This window comes from Delphinapterus leucas, chromosome 14 (assembly GCF_059928025.1).
Source record: "Delphinapterus leucas isolate spDelLeu-1000000601 "Yukka" chromosome 14, BTC_Dleu_Yukka2, whole genome shotgun sequence".
Taxonomy (NCBI): Eukaryota; Metazoa; Chordata; class Mammalia; order Artiodactyla; family Monodontidae; genus Delphinapterus; species Delphinapterus leucas.
In genome coordinates, this window is record NC_143142.1 from 9,518,522 (window position 1) to 9,534,051 (window position 15,530).

At 39.3% G+C, this 15,530-nt stretch overlaps 1 protein-coding gene across 19 annotated transcripts in view; it reads right to left on the reverse strand.

Annotated features, from left to right (window-relative positions):
* Positions 1-15,530, reverse strand: part of ATXN2 (ataxin 2) — a 136,998-nt gene that overhangs the window by 105,011 nt on the left and 16,457 nt on the right. Inside the window, exon 1 of one of the 19 annotated variants that reach the window (XM_022597875.3) lies at positions 1-15,530. This exon is cut by the window's right edge and continues 15,907 nt beyond it. The exons of the other annotated variants lie outside the window; for them this stretch is intronic. The gene's annotated coding sequence lies outside the window, so the exon portion shown is untranslated. 19 annotated transcript variants of the gene reach the window in all.

Sequence of the window (15,530 nt, forward strand, 5' to 3'; positions counted from 1 at the left end):
CTTCTCTCATCTAGAAAGTAATGTCTTTGGACTTCCCTGGTGGTCCAGTGGTTAAGAGTCCGTGCTCCCAAAGCAGGGGGCGCAGGTTCAATCCCTGGTCGGGAATATCCCACACGCCGTGTGGCACGGCCAAAAAAAAAAGAAAAGAAGACAGAAAATAATGTCTTCAATCAAATCACCTGAGATTCCTTCCACTTCTAACATTCTACCTCTCACACAGCACAGATAAATTCCTTATTCTTAAGGAATATGACCAATAATTTATCATTTATAAAACATGACAAACCAGACACTATGATAAGCATTATGTCAAATCTCTCCCCTACTTTACAGGTAAGGAAACTGTACCTTAGCAGCTAAATATCTTGACCAAAATCATCCAGTTCAAGAGCAGCAGAGCTGCTATTTAAACCAGGTGATCCGAAGTATAGACTTTTCATTTCTAGATTATGTTGCCTTTCTGACATTGTATCACAAGGAATGAACTTGACAATAAAGCCTAACCCAATTTCTACATCTTTTAAATACCATTTGAATGTACTGTTTTTCTATTTATTTGTAGTCTGCAGCCAAAGACAAACAGATTTTATTTATTTGTTTGTTGTTTGGCTGCGCTGGGTCTTAGTTGTGGCGTGTGGGATCTTCGTTGCCGCGTGTGGGATCTTTAGTTGTGGCGTACGAACTCTTACTTGCGGCATGTGGGATCTAGTTCCCTGACGAGAGATTGAACCCTGGCCCCCTGCATTGGGAGCGTGGAGTCTTAGCCACTGGACCACCAGGGAAGTCCCGTCAAAGACTAAAAAATGGCTAAGTCTTGCCATTTTATCTTATCCTAGTGGTTGCTGTGATGCCACAGTTAAAAGACTTAAACAAATGACACGAATTAAGTGCCCTTAAACTTATGCAGCATCCCCACAATGCTATTTAAAAGAATTTAAAATATGGGCTTCCCTGGTGGTGCAGTGGTTGAGAGTCCGCCTGCCGATGCAGGGGACATGGGTTCGTGCCCCGGTCCGGGAAGATTCCACATGCCGTGGAGTGGCTAGGCCCGTGAGCCACGGCTGCTGAGCCTGCGCGTCCGGAGCCTGTGCTCCATAACAGGAGAGGCCACAACAGAGAGAGGCCCGCGAAAAAATTTAAAACATAAAACTCCGTTACAGAAGTCACATTATTTTTTTATTGATTGTACAGTTGTATCTTTGAATCAATCCAGTTTACTTAGTAGAACTGGTCAGTAAGGAAAATAAAAGACTCAGAGTGGTATAAACGTACAAAATCAGTATAGAAACCACTGATTTCCACTAATCTACCAGGTGGGTGGACACCCAAAGGGAATGTTAGCATACCACAGTAACATTCTCTGAAACTGGTAAAGCCCACGTTCATTCTTGTTTTTTTCTTTTTTGGATCCACTGAGATTATGCTTGACTTTTACTCTTTTCCTTTAGTATTTCAGGAAAAGCATTCTAATATTTCATACAGTTAAAAAAAAAAAAAGACTCTCAAAAAAAGCTAAGGTCATATCCTAGTCCTAAATATACCTATAATGTGACAGATCAGATTTAGCAAAACAACAATATCCAGGATTCTAAATTTCCAGTAACCACTGAACATGAGGTTAAAATGTGAATCAAAATGCCAGTCAAATTAATATAAAGAAATTTACAAAAATAATAATAAAGAGTTCATATTGCTTCAAAATAATACAGGAGGGAGAAAATAGACGGGGTTATAAATGAAAAAAGACTGGCATGAGTTGGTAACTGCTGAAGCCAGGTGATGGGTGTGCAGGGGTTCATTATATCATTCTTCTTGCTTTTTACAATTTCCTTAAGTCAAAAAAAAAAAAAAGCCTTCAAATATGACACAATGGAAGCCTGGATTTAATCAAGTGTATTTATCTACCAGTTTAGAGGGAACATTGGGTAGAAGAGTAAGTTAACTGATACCATAAGGTTACAAGTCCGTAAAATCCAGGATGTGGTAAATTTCACTTAAGAGATGACAGTTCCTTCAACAAATAATGGCATGTGAAGAAAACAAAATGTGCAGGAAAAATTATTATAACATTTAAAGATACACAAAAATCAAAAGCAAAGTGTGGCTTCCCAATTTCAAAACTCATCACAAAGCTACAGTAATTGAAACAGTGTGGTCTTGGCCTAAGGACAGACATAAAAACCAATGGCATAGAATACAGAGCCCAGAAATAAACCCTCATATTTACGGGCAATTGATTATTAACAAGGGGGTCAAGGTCATTCAAAGGAAGGTCTCTTCAACAAATGATACTGGGGACTTCTCTGGTGGTCCAGTGGTTAAGAATCCACCATCCAATGCAGGGGCCACGGGTTTGAGCCCTGGTCAGGGAACCAAGATCCCACATGCTGCGGGGCAACGTAGCCCATGCACCACAATTACATAGAAGCCTGCACGCTGCAATGAAAGATCCCACCTGCCGCAGCTAAGACCCAACGCAGCACCCCCCCCCAAAAAAAAAGGAGCCAAAGACCTAAATTTAAGAGCTAAGAGCTAAAACTATGAAACTCTTAGGGAAAAAAAAAAAGGGAAAATCTTCATGGCCTTGAATTTGGCAATAATTTATTAACTGTGACACCAAAGGCATACAACATAAGAAAAAATATGTATAAAAAGAATTTCATCAAAATTAAAAACTTTTGTGCAAAAAACAGTATCAAGAGTGTAAAAAGACAACCCACAGAACAGTAGAAAATACCTGCATATATCTCATAACGGGTTAATATCTAGAATACATAAAGAACTCCTACAGGACTTTCCCTGGTGGCGCAGTGGTTGAGAGTCCGCCTGCTGATGCAGGGGACATGGGTTCGTGCCCCGGTCCGGAAAGATCCAACATGCCGCAGAGCAGCTAGGCCCGTGAGCCATGGCCGCTGAGCCTGCGCGTCCGGAGCCTGTGCTCCACAACGGGAGAGGCCACAACAGTGAGAGACCCGCGTACCGCAAAAAAAAAAAAAAAAACTCCTACAACTCGACATCAAAAAAAAACATACAACTCAGTTCAAAAATGGGCAAAAGACTTGAACAGACATTTCTCCAAAGAAGTTTATACAGTTGGCCAATAAGTACATGAAAAGATGCTCAAATCACACTAGTAATTAGGAAAATTCAAATCAAAACCACAATGAGCTACGATGGCTATTATAAACAAACAATGGCTATTATAAACAGAAAATAACAAGTGTTGACAAAAATGTGGAGAAACTGGAACTCTTGTACACTGTTTCTAGGAATGCAAAACTGTGCAGCTACTGTGAAAAATAGTATGGCAGTTCCTCAAAAACTAAACATAGAATTACCATATGATCCAGGAATCTCACTTCTGAATGTATACCCAAAATAATTGGAAGCAGAGATTTTAACATATATTTGTACACCAATGTTCATCGCAGCTTTATTCACAAAAGGCAAAAGGTGGGAAAAAACCAAATGTCCACTGACGAATGTATAAACACAATGTGGTACCATCCATACAATGGAATATTATTCAGTCTTAAATGAAGTTCTGATACATGCTACAACATGAATGAACCTTGAAGACATGCAAAGTGAAATAAGACATATACAAAAGGACAACTATTACATGATTCTACTTATGTAAGATACACAGAGGACTCAAATTCATAGAAATAGAAAGTAGAATGGTAGATCCCAGGGGCTGGGGGGCTGTTGGAATTAGAAGCAAATGCTTAATGTGTATAGGGCTTCCTTTGGGGGTGAAAATGTTTTAGAACTTAATAGAGGTGGTACTAGTACAACAACTGGAATGTACTTAACTACAGTGAACCACACATTTAAAAATGGTTAAAACAGTAACTTTCGCATTATGTATATTTTACCACAATTAAAAAAAAACAGAGAATTCCATGGCGGTCCAGTGGTTAGGACTCTGCACTTTCACTGCCAAGGGCCCGAGTTCGATCCCTGGTCAGGGAACTAAGATCCTGTAAGCCACACAGGGGCCATAAACAAACAAACATAAAAAAATAAAATTTTTAAAAAAAGGTAAGCTCCAAATGAAATTCATTTGCAACAGTGCGTAGAGAAGTTCATGCCTAAGGGTGCTCTCAAAAATAGTGCAGACTGTGGTCAAAGGCAACTGAGAGTAAATTGGTAAAATCATTGCTTAACATAGGCTTACTTGATTTAAAAAAAAAAAAAATCAACTACAAACCGTCTATAAAAGAGATACTTTAGACTGAAAGATATAAATAGATTGAAAGTAAAAAGATGGAAAAAGACATAGCATGCAAACAAGAAAGCTAGAGTGGGTATACTAATATCAGACAACATAGGCTTTAAAACAACAAAAAAAAATCACTGGAGATAAAGAGGAATATTTTATAATGATAAAAAGGTCAACTCATCAGGAAGAAGGAAGAAGCATTCCAACTGGACTCTGTGTGCCATTTTCACATAAGTCCTGGGCCACTGGAGATGAACTCTTTACAGAAATTATCTGTACCATACTGACCCAGAGCCCTGCTCCTTCACCTAGAGAGTTGTCTCATGCTCCATTTCCTTGTCATACTATCAACCTGACAACTGAACTAATAAACTAATGAACAACTCCAACTAATAAATGTAGAAGGAATGATGGAATTAGAAGGATACCATTTGGTAACCACCACAGTAATAACTGTTTCAGGCAAAAATCACCAAATGGATGCTAATCTAGTAAAGTAGAAACAGGATATTTACATAATCACAAAGCAACTCGTCACAAGATACTGATTAATGACAAAGTGAAAAATAACTTTATAGAAAAGGAGCCCAGCACCATCCTAATCAAGTGACCAAAGTTAACAGCATGAGCAATGGGATAAAGGTACATCATTCACCTCCTCTCAGGCAATGAGAACACATGCATCACTTCTGCAGTATTCTCGCCAAAAATGTATAAACTGAATCTAATCATGAGGAAACATCAGACAAACCCTAGCTGAGGGACATTCTACAAAATAACCTGCAATATCAGAGTGTCAAATCACGAAAGATTAAGGAACTACTTCAGATTAAAGGAGACCAACAAGACATGACAACTGAATGTAACATATAAACCTGGACTGGTTCTTAGACCAGATTTTTTTTTTGCGGGGGCTGGGGTCTGTAAAGAACATTAGAAGACCAATTAGTAAAATCTGAATAAGGTCAACAGATAATAATTTGGCACAATATTAATTTCCTTATTTTGACAATTGTACTGTGGTTTTGTAAGAGAATATCCTTGTTATTCGGAAATACACTCTGAAGTATTTAGAACTAAGGGGCACCATGTCTCTCATATGTTTAATAAAACTATTTAAATTTTATATTAATTATATACATATATATTAATTTTAATGAGAAAGAAAATGAAAAAAATGCAGTGAAAAGTTCCTTGAAGAATATACGTGAAGAGTATAGAAGAATTCTTTGTACAATTGTTGCAACTTTTCTATAACTCTAAAGTCATTTATAAACAAAATTTTTTAAAATTAGGAACTGTGAATGATTCATTAACTTCTATCTACTTGTCTAAAGTATCTTTAAATTTTTGTAATAAAAAAACTTGCCCAGTCTTAAATGCCACCTTTTCAAGAAGCCTCCCTTGGATTATGCCATACCAATCAAATACATGGTGCTCTCTTCAACTCTCTAGACTGGAATTTAGCATAATCTGCTCGGCATTATAGTTACCAGTAAACCTATCATATACCCACAACTCAGGGCCATCACCTGACAACATGGTGCTTTTGTGCAAAGCAGATAATGATGGCTCCTCCAGGGAGTCAGAGCCCCACACTAGAGAAAACCGTGAGGTCAGCAGCCAACGCCTTTGAGAAAATTAGAAGGTACCAGAGCAGATGCCATCCCAAAAGGCACATCACATAGCCAAAGAAACTCCTGGATTTCAAAACCCATTTGTGGCCTCGGTCAGGAGCTCGTGGATGAAATGAAAGCTAAATAACCAAGACTGGCAGACAGGATCTTGTCCATCTTTCTACCATCTACCAAAATTAGCACAGAGGAACTGTGCCTCACATATGATAATACACAATAAATATTTAATGAATTAACAAGCCCAGTCAAAGAAGAAAGAAAAAAATGAACATGAAAGCTTTCAAAGTAAAGATCTTCCTCAACTCATGATGGGATTATGTCCTGATAAACCCGTGGTGTAAGCTGAAAGTGGAAAATACATGTATATACCTAAACTACCGATCATCATAGCTTAGCCTAGCCTACCTTAAATGTGCTCAGAGCACTTACATTAGTCTACAGTTGGGTACAACCATCTAACACAAAGCCTATTTTATAATAAAGTGTTGAAGATTTCATGTAACTTACTGAACACTGTCCTGAAAGTGAAAACCATTGTGATTATATGGGTACAGAATGGTTGTAAGTGCTTACCACTCATAATCATGTGGTTGCAGCTCGCTGCCACTGACCAACATCATGAGAGAGTATCATACCACATAAAGCTAATCTGGGAAAAGATCAAAATTCAAAATTCGAAATAGGGTGTCTACTGAACGCTTATTGCTTTCACACCGTCCTAAGTCAGGGACCATCTGTAATAATTCTCTAAATCAAGCATCAGCAAACTACAGCCCACAAACCTGTTTTTGTCTGGGCTTTGAGTGAATATGGTTTTAAGTTCTTAAAGCGTTAAAAAAAAAAAAAAAGCCAAGAACAATATGCAATAGAGAAGTTACACGGCTCATAAAGCCTAAAATATCTGGGCCATTACAAGCAGAATTTGCTGACCTCTGAACTGAAAAAATGTGGCTGCAATGTCAATAAGTGCAATCTAAAAATAAAGTCTACTGGGGATTTCCCTGGTGGTCCAGTGGTTAAGACCCCACACTCCCAATGCAGGGGCCCCAGGTTCGATCCCTGGTCGGGGAACTTAGAGCCCACGATACTGCAACTAAGCCTGCGAGCTCTGCAGCCGTTGCACTGCAACTGGAGAAGCCCGAGCGCCACAATGAAGACCCAGCACAGCCTAAATAAATTAATTAAAAAAAATAATAAAGCCTACTGCTGTTTTACACAAACTAGTACTTCTACAAGAAACTTACTAGCACTATATACTTTCCACGAAAGTTTAATGTACACATAATTGAGAAATGTCATGAAAGTACTCTTGCTCTCGTTTAATTATTTTTAGGTTTTACAATGCAATTCAATTGAGGTTGATTCACCTGTTTGGGGGAAAAAAAAATCAAGGTATTTTACTAATGTACATTTGATGACAATACTATGAGCAAGTTCCAGAAAGACAAGAACTTTGTAGTGACCACCAAATCAAAAGCACCCAGCATAAAATGATGAAGAGGTAAGGTAAACTGTAGATTAAAATAGACCTGAGACATAGCAAACAACTTGTGAATCTCATGTGAGCCCTCATTAGAACAAATTGTAAAAGAAAAATAAAATGATGAGACACTCGAACTGGAGTTTCTAGCTTACGTAATAATGTAAGAAAAAGAAATAAAAGGCACAATGTTTGGACAAGAAGAAGGAAAACTGTCTTTAATAAAAGACAACATGATTATTATGCAGAGAATCTACCAAAAAAACCCTACTAGAAGAAAGCTTAGCAAGGCTAACTCGAAATGGATCAATGACCTAATCATAAAAGGTTTAAATAAAAGTTAAAAAAAAAATTTCTCCCAACCCCCCCACCCCCTGCCTATGGCCATCATCAATCTGCTCTCTGTATCTATGAGCTTGGTTTTTTAGTTTGTTTTTTTAAAGATAACCACATATATGAGAGATCCTACAATATCTGTCTTTCTGTGTCTGACTTACTGCACTTAGCAATACACTCTTGAGGTCCATCCATGTTGTTGCAAACGGCAACATTTCGTTCTCTTTTATGACTGAGTAATAGTCCATTGTATACATATATTTCACTTAGATTGTTTCCTTATCTTGGCTATTGTAAATAATGCTGCAATGACCAGGTGGTACATGTATCTTTTCAAGTGTTTTCATTTTCTTTGGATAAATGCCTAGAAGTGGAACTGTTGGATCATATGGTAGTTGTAAATCTTTATGATCTCGGGTTAGGCAAAGGTTTCAGAGAAGACAGAAAAAATATAAACCATAAAAGCAAAAAACTGACAAGTCAGACTTCATCAAATTTTAAAATATTCTGTGCTTTTAAAGACACTGTTAAGTAATGGCCTATATGGGAAAAGAATCTAAAAAAGAGTGGATATATGTATATGTATTCAATATAACTGATTCACTTCGCTGTACACCTGACACTAACACAACATTGTAAATCAACTATACTCCGGGGTACTTCCCTGGTGGTACAGTGGCTAAGACTCCACACTCCCAATGCAGAGGGCCTGGGTTTGATCCCTGGGCAGGGAACTAGATTCCACATGCCGAAACTAAGAGTTTGCAGGCCACAACTAAAGATACCACACGCCACAACTAAAAGATCCCCATGCAGCAATGAAGATTCCGAGTGCCGCAACTAAGACACGGCACAGCCAAATAAATAAATATATTTTTTTAAAAAATGGTTTGGATGGTAAAATGTATGTTATCGGTATTAAAAAAAAAAACCTATACTCCAATAAAAAAAATTTTTAAAGACACTGTTAGGAAAATAAAAAGCCAATCCCCAGACAAGGAAGTATTTGCAAAATATGTCTGATAATGGACTTCTATCCAGACTATACAGAAAGCTTATTAATAAGACAAATAGCCCGGACTTCCCTGGTGGCACAGTGGTTAAGAATCCGCCTGCCAATGCAGGGGTCACGGGTTCGATCCCTGGTCCGGGAAGATCCCACATGCCGCAGAGCAACTAAGCCCGTGCACCACAACTACTGAGTCTGTGCTCTAGAGCCCACGAGCCACAACTACCGAAGCCAGTGTGCCTACAGCCTATGCTCTGCATCAAGAGAATAATAAGCCCATGCACCACAATGAAGAACAGCCCCTGCTCTCCACAACTAGAGGAAGTCCGTATGCAGTAACAAAGACCCAACACAGCCATAAATAAATATTTTTTAAAAAGACAAATAGCCCAATAAATGGGAAAAAAAGTCTTATACAGTCATTTAACCAAATAAGATTTACTGGGTAAAATTAAAGACTGAAAACACCAACTGCTAGTGAGGATACCAAGAAGCTGAAACTCTCATACACTGCTGGTGGAAATGGAAAATAGTACAGCCACTTTGGAAAAGAGTTTGGCAGTATGTTATAAAGTTTAACATACTTTTAAAATCCAGCAACCCCATTCCTAGGTAATTATACAAGAGGAATGAATATGAATGTTAGTAGCTAGTTTATTCATAATAACCAAAAACTGAAAACAACCCAAATGTCCACTACCTAGTGAATGAATACACGAACTGTGGTAGCATATCCTTAACAATGGAATACTTCTCGGTTATAAAGTTACAAATTACTGATACATGCTACACACAACATGGATGAATTTCAAAAGCACTGTGCTTACTGACTAAGCAGAAGCCACACACCAAAAGCTACATAATCCATGATTCCATCTACATAACATTCTGGAAAGGCACTACAGATGTAGAAATCAGATGAACGATTCTAAGGGCTGAGGGTCAAGGGAGGGGATTTAATTAATATAAAGGCACAAGAGGGAACTTTATAGGGTAGTATATCTTAATTGTGTTATTGACAACATGACTATACACATTTGTCAAAACTAAAAGGACTTTACACTAAACAAGATGAGTTTACTGTATGTAAATTATACCTCAAAAAACCTGCCACACACCCCCCAAACTAAAGGCAGATCCAAAGAAACCCTAAAACTTAAACTTAAAAAAAAAAAAAAAAATTGAGGGACTTCCCTGGTGGTGCAGTGGTTAAGAATCCACCTGCCAATGCAGGGGACACAGGTTCGATCCCTGGTCTAGGAAGATCCCACATGCCACAGGGCAACTAAGCCCGTGCGCCACAACTACTGAGCCTGTACTCTAGGGCCCACGTGCTGCAACTACTGAGCCTGCAATGCTGCAACTTCTGTACCCTGCAAACCTAGAGCCCGTGCTCTGCAACAAGAGAAGCCACTGCAGTGAGAAGCCCATGCACCGCAACGACAAACACAGCCAAACACAGCCAAAAATAAATAAATAAATATAGTATTAAAAAAAATTGAAATTGATGGTATGTAAATTATAACCAAATAAATGTGAAGTTAAAATTCATATTATAACTTAAAATTGGTGAACTTTACTGTGTTAATTATACCTCAGTAAAGGAGTTTTGTTTTGTTTTGTTTTCCCAGTACGCGGGCCTCTCACTGTTGTGGCCTCTCCTGCTGCGGGGCACAGGCTCCGGACGTGCAGCCTCAGCGGCCATGGCTCACGGGCCCAGCCGCTCCGTGGCACGTGGGATCCTCCCAGGCCGGGGCACGAACCCGTGTCCCCTGCACCGGCAGGCGGACTCTCAACCACTGCGCCACCAGGGAAGCCCTTGTTTTTCTTTTAAGAGACAAAAAAGGGAAAACCTGAACTAATAGGACATTAAAAAATACTAAGGAATTAATGTTAATTTTTTAAAATGTGATAATGGTTTCCATTCTCTTAGATACTATACTGAAATATTTACAGAAGAAATGTCATGATGTCAGGAATTGCTTCAAAATAATCTAGGGAGGCTAGAGTAATCAAGACAGTATGGTAATGGCATAAGGACATACATACAGATCAATGAAATAGCATTAACTGTCCAGAAATAAACTCTTACATTTATGGTCAACTGATTTTTGAGAAAAGTGCCAGGACAATTCAATGGGGAAAGATTAGTATTTTCACAAATAGTGCTGGGACAACTGGATATCCACCTGCAAAAGAATGTATCTGGACCCCTACTGCATATCATATATAAAAATTAACTCAAAATGGATTAAAGATGTAAATGTAAGAGCTAAAACTATAGAATTCTTAAGGCAAAAAACATGAGAATAAATCTTCAATGGATTTGGCAATGGATTCTTAGATATGACACTAAAAGCACAAACTACAGATGAAAAAATAGATAAACGGGACTTGAGATCAAGATTTAAAACTTTTTTGCTGCAAAGGACATCATCAATACACCGAGAGCAAAAGAAACAAGTAAGAAGGGACTGTGGATAAATTATAAAGATTTCAGACATTCCCTGACTAAGGGAAACTGAAAGCACTAGGACACCAGAGAGCATACTAAAATGCAAAGGGCATGCAATTTCTACTGGTACTGCCAACAGGCAATGTAATTGAAAAACTGTTTACTTTTTCATTTTTCACCATTCTGGTCATTCATCACCACTTTTCAACACAGCACCTATACATGTCATTCACCATTTTCTACAACTATTTGAACAAGCCTGGGTGACAAATACCCAAAATACTACATTGATCCAAATTTCTAGAACCAGACTACTTGTACGGATACAACTGATACTCTTTGGCATAGTAAGAATACTATATACCTCAAACTCCCTTCCAATAGAGTTGTAATAATGTTGTTCCCCCAAATATTCACATGGCTGACTGCTTCTTGTTACTTAGATGTCACCTCCTCAGAGCGGCTTACCCAGACCCACCCATCAAAAGTAGCTCCCCAACTACTATTATATCACTCTGCTTTAGTACTTAAGTAACTAATACTTAGTATATTACAGCACTTAATAACTGAAATTTTGGGCTTCCCTGGTGGTGCAGTGGTTGAGAGTCCGCCTGCCGATGCAGGGGACACGGGTTCGTGCCCGGTCCGGGAAGATCCCACGTGCTGCAGAGCTGCTGGGCCCGTGAGCCATGGCCGCTAAGCCAGCGCGTCTGGAGCCTGTGCTCCGCAACGGGAGAGGCTACAACAGTGAGAGGTCCACGTACCGCAAAACAAAAACAACAAAAAAAAAACCCTGAAATTTTGTTTATTACATGTTCCTTTATTTTCTTTCTGTCTCTGTCCATCCCTCACCTCCAGAATATATACCTCATGAGGGCAAACACTTCTGTCTCATTCACCACTGAGTGCCCAGGGCTTAAGAACAGAGCCTGGCACAAAGTAAGTACTCTGAATTGTTGAATAAATTAAGTATGTAGTATAATTTATGTGAATTATGACAAATATTGACTAATTCAATTTCTCTTTATAGTACAGAAAAACTACAGCTGTCAAAAGAAAGGACAATTAACTAAAAACTAGAAATCTAATTCCAGTTCTTAAAGTTAACTCAATTAGGTGAGTCATTTTGTTCTTCCCATTTCAGTCTTTTTATTAGAAAGGGAAATTCTATAACTAATACTTATTGAATACTTCCTCACTGAAAAGATGAGTCAAACAAGATGGCAGTAGGGAGCAGGTCATGACAACCCAAACCTAGTAAAAAGCTAGAGTTTTTTTAGCAAACTGAGGGCTGGCAACTCTAAATTCACACAGAACAACCGCCAAATTAATGCAGCCACATAATCATCTAGAATCAATGTTTCAAGAACCATCCCCACAAGAACTTATTTCAGTTTGCTGCAAACTCCTTGGGTTCAAATTCTGGCCCTATCACTTCCTAGCTCTGTGACCTTAACCTCATGACTTCAGCTCTTTGTGCCTTAATTTCAAGATCTACAAAATGGTGACAAAAATAGTACGTTCTCAAAAAAATAATAATAATACCTTCTCATTAGGTTGTGAAAATTAAATGATATTCCATATAGACAACTTGGCTTAAGAACAATGCCTGGCACGTTATTAACTGCTTAATAATTGTTAGCTAATACAATTACTTTCCTCATATTACAGCACACACTAGAATTGTGCAGCGAGGGGGGGGGCAGGGACAACTCTTCAAATGAAGTTTTACTTCGAGGAAGGGATAAGGGGGCTTGGCCATAAAGTCATGCACAATTAGATGTGACCTAGACATACCAAAAGCTCCAGAAGACTCGGATAAAAAGGAATCCTGGGTGCTCAAGTCCAGTGCTGTCCAACAGAACTTTCTATAATGAATTTTAAAAAAAAAAAGAGTTCTAGGGGCTTCCCTGGTGGCGCAGTGGCTGAGAGTCCGCCTGCCGATGCTGGGGACACGGGTTCGTGCCCCGGTCCGGGAGGATCCCACGTGCCGCAGAGCGGCTGGGCCCGTAAGCCATGGCCGCTGAGCCTGCGCGTCTGGAGCCTGTGCTCCGCAACGGGAGAGGCCACAACAGTGAGAGGCCCGCATACTGCACAAAAAAAAAAAAAAAAAGTTCTATAATCATGTTGCCCAATATGGTAGCCACTAGGCACATGTGGTGGCTGAGCACTTGAAATATGGCTAGTGTGACTGAGGAGCTGATTTTTAAAAAATTTTAATTAACTTAATTCTAAATGTAAATAGCAGGACTTCCCTGGAGGTCCAGTGGTTAAGACTCCATGCTTCCACTGCAGGGGGCACGGGTTGGATCCCTGGGGTGGGGTGGGGGGACTAAGATCCTGCATGCCGTGTGGTGCAGGCAAAAATAAATTAACCAAATTTAAAATGTGGGCCACATTAAAAAAAATTTTTTTTAATGTAAATAGCCAGATGTGGATGGATAGTGGCTACCATACTGGACAGTGCAGTTCCAGTCCTCTCTTTGAGCTTCTCCAGAAGTAGGTGCTATCTACCTTCCAAAGCATCCATCCCCTCTAATACACCAAGAGTGCTTCCTTATAGTGAACTCTACTCTCTCTCCCAATGGTTTTACCCACTGGTCATTAATCTTTCCTGGGGCCTCAAAACAACTTCACTCCCCTTCAAAAGACTACAAGTGGTAATGGGGAAGAGGGGAATAAGGGGAAACAAGATGAATCACTCACTGATAATGGCTGAAAGTGAGTGACAGATACATAGGCTCATTAAACTGTTCTATTTTTATCTATGTTGAAATTTCTATTAAAAAATTCTTATTAAAAATATTCTCTTTAGCATTTATTTCAAGCTCACTTCGTTTCTTCTCTAACTACAAGGGCTTCCAAACCTGTCTCCCTGCTTTCAATACTTACTTCCTCCAATTCTTCTACCACACTGTGAAGCAAATTTTTCAACCCACAACCATGTTCACAAGCATCTCTGTAATTTGGCACAAACTTCTCCCTGCCTGGAACTTCCTCTTCTCTTCCATGGCCTCATTGGAAACTGCTTATCATTTCTTAAGATCCATCTCAATACTCACCACTTTCTTCACCACCCACCCAAAGCAGTCACTTACTCGCTTCTCAGTACTACCAGTTTATACTACCTGCATCCTGCCCTCCCCCACTACACTCACTGGTTAACTTGGAAGCAGAGATGCTTCATTCATCTTTTAACTATCCCATTCTGATAGCTTCAAACGTTTACTGAATTAATCAACAGTATGCATACAAGCTCAACAAAATGCTAAACTGTGTCTACTAATATAGCATTACCCCAAACCCACCAACAAGCAGTTTTCAGCCTTAATTTGCTCAGGTAGTTTTTACTGATTTTCTTTTTTTTAACTTATTTTTGGCTGCATTGGGTCTTCATTGCTGCGCGCGGGCTTTTCTCTAGTTGTGGCGAGCAGGGGCTACTCTTCATTGCAGTGCACAGGCTTCTCACTGCAGTGGCTCCTCTTGTTGCGGAGCACGGGCTCTAGGTACATGGGCTCCAGTAGTTGTGGCACGTGTGCTCAGTAGTTGTGGCCCATGGGCTCTAGAGCGCAGGCTCAGTAGTTGAGGGGCACAGGCCTAGTTGCTCCGCAGCACGTGGAATCTTCCCGGACCAGGGATCGAACTCGTGTCCCCTGCATTAGGCAGGCAGATTCTTAACCACTGCACCACCAGGGAAGCCCTTTACTGATTTCCAAACATGCTAACAGTAACAGCTGAAAGTTACTGAGCACTTACCACATGCCAAGCATTGATTTAAGCAATTTACACATATAATTCATTTAATCCTCATCACCCCCATTTCACAGAGGAAGAAACTCAAGCACAAGTGAAATAACCTGCTGTAAGCCACTAAGTAAGAAAAGGCCTAGGGTGCTAAATAAATTGTGTGTGACTCTGGACAAGTCATTTAAAGTTCCTGCTCCTGTCCAAAATAAAGAGGATGAGTCATGATGATCTCAAATGCTAGCTTCCAATTCTAAAATTCAGATTTGGGGGAGGAGTATAGGATGCCACATAGAAGGAACACTGTCTTGTGAAAAGAAATAGTAACTTTAGACATTCACCAGAAAATTGTTTGAGGGAAAATGTGAATCTTTTTATTCTTGTAGTTTATAGCAAGCTACTATGAAAAAACATGGAACATGTTCTCAAATAAGAAAGCTAACATATGGGACAAGCTAAGTTCTACCAAGAGTTAATAAAAAGAAAAATAAATGAGAATTAGCTTCATGGAAGATCTGAACTAGATCTTAAAGGATAAGTATGAAGATGTGGAAAAGGAGAATACTGATGGAAGAGCAGGCAGGCAGGCAGTAGAGGCTGAGTTTGATACCTGCAGAGGCAATGAGAAAAGGAGACCATGTTGA